A 5867-nucleotide genomic window follows, 5' to 3' on the forward strand; every position below is an offset into this window, starting at 1 on the left:
TTTCCCTATCTCTAACTCCTAGGTCCTTTTCTATTGGATGTGTTTTGTCCATTATTAATTGTATGTCTGATGAGCAGTAAAAAGGAAAACATAAACAAAACCAGCACCCGTGGTATACATAATATATTTTGTGAATGCAGAGGACTTGCATGAGTTTCAGTTTGTTGGACTGAACTATTTCTGTATTCATTTTAAACAGTAAAAATATGTGTTTTAATCAATCTATTTTAAAATTAAGGTGAAGCTACAACAGAAAATAATTGGTCTTTGTTCAGCACCTTTGAAAAATCCAATATTCAACTGCAGCATTTAATTAAAAATAAACCCTGAAGTATAATTTTCTTGTGGCCTGTTAGAGATAAGAGTGCGATGTGCAAAGAAACCAATTGCATAATACGCATTCCCATCATGCCCCTCACAGAGGAACAATCATGTTTCAGAGCCAACCCTTTGAAGGCAAGAGTTGCAAGGGATCCAAGCCAGAGGGAGAGAGCAGTGCCTAGGTTTGAGTTAATTTGATTTAGTTTCTGTGCGAAATCTGAATCATTGCTAATTACACATTCACATAAAATTAAGCACATTCCTTTCAGCATAAAACTGTGTATTAGAGTTTACCCATCAGATGAGTCGGTTTTAGAGATAGTGTAAATCAGTTTACCTCCTTTTAAGTCAGTAATTTATTCCACAAAAGGATCTTTCCATTATATGGATTTTTCTTGGTAGGTCACTTACATTTTAGAGATCTTCAGATATCTGAACAGTTAGAGATATTATGATGATAATTACCAGTCCTCTGCATACATGCATATAAAATGGTAGGTGTACCTGCAATATATTTATTTACTGGTTTTATATAAAAGGCCTTTTCAAAGCCAGTTTATAGTTTTAAAAGAATGAACTACCTGCTTTAGTTTTAGTAACTTACAAGAAGGCGAATAAGACAAGGAAAAGCAAAATTTCCCTGTGAAATCCATGTGAAGCAGAAAGGTGCACCAGCTGTGCCTCACTAGAATAGCAAGTGTAGTTTCCAGTAGAAATAAGAAGTTCAGAGCACACAAAAAAAAAAAACCAAAACCCAAAACCCCAAAATAAAACCAGAACGAAAAACCCAAAAAAAGACAGTGTTCACCATATAGCCAGCATTTATCTACATAACTGGTCGTTTTTTAAAGTACACAGTTTTAGAGAGAGATGTCGTCCCTACATGGGTGTAGCTTAATGGGTAAAATTCAATGGGCTTGTCCTTATTTGCAGAGGAAGAAGTGCCAGTTTTGCCCCCAAAGGTACAATATTGTCCAATATAAAACCAAGTTCTTTATTACATCGGAATATTAAATGGTTAAAAAAAAAAAGATTTTGTGACCAAAGAAAATTATTGAGAAACATTTTGATTCCTTCTAGGATCTTTGGAGAACAGTAAAGTAATATTTAAATAGCTCAGTAGGTTATTTTAAGCCTGAACAGCATTGTGGCCCTATGCGTCTTTCTATCCTTTCAAAAAAACCCTCATGAGAGAGAACCTACAAGTCAGTATGTTGTCACCTGAACGTCATATGATGACGGATGCCACATGCACCTCCTCTTTTATTTGGCACACATTAAAAAATCAAGCAAACAAGCAACCAAACTGCAAGGAGAAAAGCACTGCTATACTCCTGACCCGCATTAGTTAGGAGATGTTAAAGATCTAGAGAAAATACCACGTGTCTCAGTTAAAGATCCGAACATACCTGTGAAGTTACCACTTCAGGTAATGCAAACAATATATTTCTACAGCAATCTGTCTAATTTTTTCTGTATTTCTTAACTCAATAAGAGAACCTTGTTTTCAACCCCAAACTTCTGGGAATTTAAAATCACGTTTTCTGAAAACCGCCAAATCTAACACGTACCCAGGACCTATTTATTTTTCCTATCTCAGAGAGAATATGTCATCTTTGACATTATAAATTTTCCATCATGACACAAAAGTTTTTTCTGCAATATCCTAAGAGGAGACTGCTTTCCAAAGACTTGTGTGTCTAGTGATTTTACTGGTCAGAGGGAGGTCTACTATCAGAGCTGATACTGTTAGCTACAATATCTGGAGTAGACAGACTGTGCCTCGGTATTTTCACAACTGTACCCAAATGACCCTGTCAATTGACACCTCTCAAAGTCCTCAGGTTTCAAACACTTTAGTCCAAAAGGCAGCATACCTGCTTTTAACTCCCTTGATCCAAACATCTTTACCAAAAGTTTACTTAAGTGTCAGAAGTGTGATGTGATGTGTGTACCAAGATACTGCTAGCACTTTAAAATCCATGGTAAGGTCTGAGCCAGCTCTGTGTAATTTCTAGCCACTTAGCTGTAAGAAATTAAAATTGATAGGAATTTTCCTTATCACTAAGTTCTATTTACTGGCATTGGCAGCAATGGGGAGTGAGAGGAAATTGGTTCCTCGGATCTGTAACATTTTTGAATTGGTTATGATTGTGGATTTAAATACCTGCTTATTTGGAGCTCCTTTAGGTCTATCCCCATTTTCACACTTTCAATAGGCAATGCCATGTTTTAATTTCCTACAATAATTTAGGATGTTTCCTTCACGCTTTAAATAATTTACTGCCCAAAGATGTTTTATGCCTAGCTTCACTAGTCTCTTAATTTTCAAATTAAATGGGTCTTCACATTGCTACAAATAACCCATTTCCAAGAATCATTATCAAACAAGAACAGTTTGTCCCCGCTCTCTGCAGATAGCAATAATCTGAGGCTGTCTTTTGAGTCTTTTTCAGTGTAATAGCACATTTTGGTTTGGCTATTCCTTTCAGCACATTTTGCTTTGCCTATTTCTGCTATTTACCCTTCCTCCATTTAAGCTGACATGTAATTTCAGAAAATTGCTCAGATTCTTCATTTGATAACTTATTTCAAAAGTCTGTTAGATGGTATCTAAACCTACAGAGCACATGGAAGAAAATTATTTTATCAGAATTGCTTTGCTGGTTAAAGAAATGCCATTGACACAGTTTAAGATGAGTGCTGTTCTGCCATTCCTCACTTCAAACGGTAAATTGCTCTGTAAAGAGCCATGTTGAAATTTCACAAAGTATCACTGCTCAGTGTGCAGCCAAAGCCATGTCTAATACACAAATGTGGCTGAAATGGGGGAGACCACGGTCTAAAGTACTGGTCAGTATGAGGAAGAGTGAGGAAAAGAAACTATCAGAACTGACCCAACTTACAGGCCTTTGTTCACTAGTTCTTTATATATCCCCATTCTGTTACTAGATCACAAAAGATGGAAGTAGCAGTCCCCACAACAGGGCTTTGCACTGCAGAACCTGAGAGAGCGAGCCTGAGCAGTGCTTGATTGTAGGGCTAGAAACCCTTCATAAAAACAGGTAAACTGCCATTTGGGGAAAGTTCGAGTTTGGAGCACCTGAAATACAAGGCAACTGAAAGAGTAGACAAGATTGTGGCACATGCCCAGTCTGTTGGTCAGCAGATAACTATCCAAAGCAGGTCGGTAACTTCACCAGCTCCCATGGGGTTTCATCTGTTTGAGAAGACCCGGTGTGATGCTTGAACCATTTTTGTCACCCAGAGTTTTTTTACAAGACTGTCAGTTATAAAGAATAATTTTTTTTCAATCAATTAGAGGCAAATTCTGGAAACTTAATCCTGAATGCATACTCAAAAGCATTTCCCCCTCCTCCTGTTTGGTTTTTAGTTGTCTTTCCCAAGGTGTTTTTGCAGTTGTATTTCTGCTTCTAGACAGATACCTGGAAAGGGAACCTCTGCAATTCAGTTCTCAGGAGTAAGTTCTGCTTGAGTGTTTTTTTATCCACAGGAACCAGAGAAGAGCATAGTCCCATTTTTCTTATTTAAGTCTTTAAAAGAATGTACATTCACTGTAGAAGATTGGCTGGAGTGGCTGACAGTGTTGGATTGTTCCCATTTTGCTGCTGACTGATTTGATAGTTCATGGCTATAGGTCTCATGTGAATTATCTATCTCCCTTCTGTTAGGTTTTTATAAAGCATCTTCTCTGTCATAAAAACAGTCATTTCTGAAAGATTAAGTGAAATCATGTGGCTTCCATTCTCTTTTTGATTTTATTATCTTATTGATTTTAATATATTTTCTTTATACTAAGGCAAGACTTACATGTTTTTCCTGATTATAAAAGCTGATTTTCTAACTGATTTTCTAATATCCCAAAGCATATTTTTGCCATGGATGCACTCAGCTGATATTCTGCTAATAATAATAATTTTTTTTTTTTTAAAAAAAGGAGCTAAAAGGTGAGGTCACTGTTAGCCCCATTTTTCTTGAATCAGCAATTCTTTTCCAAGAAGACATAAGGGAATATGTGGTCAAATATCATTTTTTTCTTGGGGAAGCTTTATCCTACATGAGAGATAACTTAATGATCCACTTTCCTAGAATCTGAAGGAAAACCTGTAACTGAGAACTCTTTCAATTCAGCTATCTATTATTCACTCGTGGTTGACCTGAAATGTTTGCCAGGCTGTACAATAGACAGTAAAACAGTGACACTCCGAGGCAGCATTAACACCACATCGCTAGCTACTAAATATGACATGTCTACCCATCAACACACCTTGCAAGTAGAGAACATTTGACTCATCGGGGGAACTGCCAGCTAAAATAGCATTAGCAGGTGAAAATGAAATCAAGCTATAAAAATAGCTTTGTATAATAGGAAATTCCGTGCACTGTTTCAGAGGAAGCAGCTCATTTTAGGGTTTTAAACTTTCATTTACTGTTTCAATCACCTGTTATAGTAGATAAAAAGTTCATGGAGAAGGACCCGAATGGGAGAAAAACACCAGTTGATGCTGAGTTGATGATGATCTTCAGTTAAGCTTAGTCTCTTCCGTCTAAGGCTCTTCCATCAGGCTAAGGACTGATGAGTCTTTTCTATCTCTTAAAAAATGGAAAGATTTCAGCATGTCATGTAATTTACAGCAAGACCTTGTATATGAAGAGTATTTAAAAATGGTTTTTATTCTATTTTCTTAGGAAAATAATTTGAAAAACCAAAGGACAAGGAAGCAATGAAACGTAGCTCTTCCATACTCTGAATACTTGATGTTGAATGATGGCAACTGCCTTTGCCAAAGTTCCTGTTCACGTAAATGTAGATGTAAATAAAGCAAGACTACACCTTGTAGTATCAGGCTCCTCTGTGATACCAGAAGAGGATATCCAAATCTTTGGGCCAGAGTAAATTCACGTGAAACTGTACAACTCTCTACAGACCAAGGCACCTACTTCCAGAACTTTGATGTCAAAACCTGATAACTTTTCTAGCATTTTCTAGCATAGGTAGCTGTAAGCTGAAGCTCTGTATCTCAGAAGCAAACCTGCCCTAATCTCACTTTAGTTACCCGTCATATATGTGGGTAGGAATCCAAATGGCCAAATAAAGTGGCAATTGTTCTGACATCTGTAGGTCTTCACAGACCTTGCATAGGCTAATAAGACTAGAGGAGTACCACAGTGAACTCAGATTTTCTTGTTCACGTTCCTAAGATAGCATTTGCATTTGTCCAAATAGAAAAGGCAAGAATGCAAATGAATGTACAAACTAGTCTCTTGCATGTGAGAGCAGAGAATAAGTACAAATAAGTACAAAATAAGTTCAGGGAATAAGTACAACTCTCACCATGGTTATTCCAGCTCTCAGATAAAATATTGCCTGGCAGCAGGCATCACCACATCCTTAGAACTTGGAAGTTTCTACATAACTAGCAGCAGAAACTTATCTGCAAAAATACAGATATATAGAAAGTGTGGGTGTCTTATGAGTTACAGAGATGTTCTCTGTATCCAGATTCTTAATATTTCACAAAACC

The sequence above is a fragment of the Buceros rhinoceros genome, unplaced genomic scaffold (assembly GCF_000710305.1).
Source record: "Buceros rhinoceros silvestris isolate BGI_N320 unplaced genomic scaffold, ASM71030v1 scaffold2013, whole genome shotgun sequence".
Lineage (NCBI taxonomy): Eukaryota > Metazoa > Chordata > Aves > Bucerotiformes > Bucerotidae > Buceros > Buceros rhinoceros.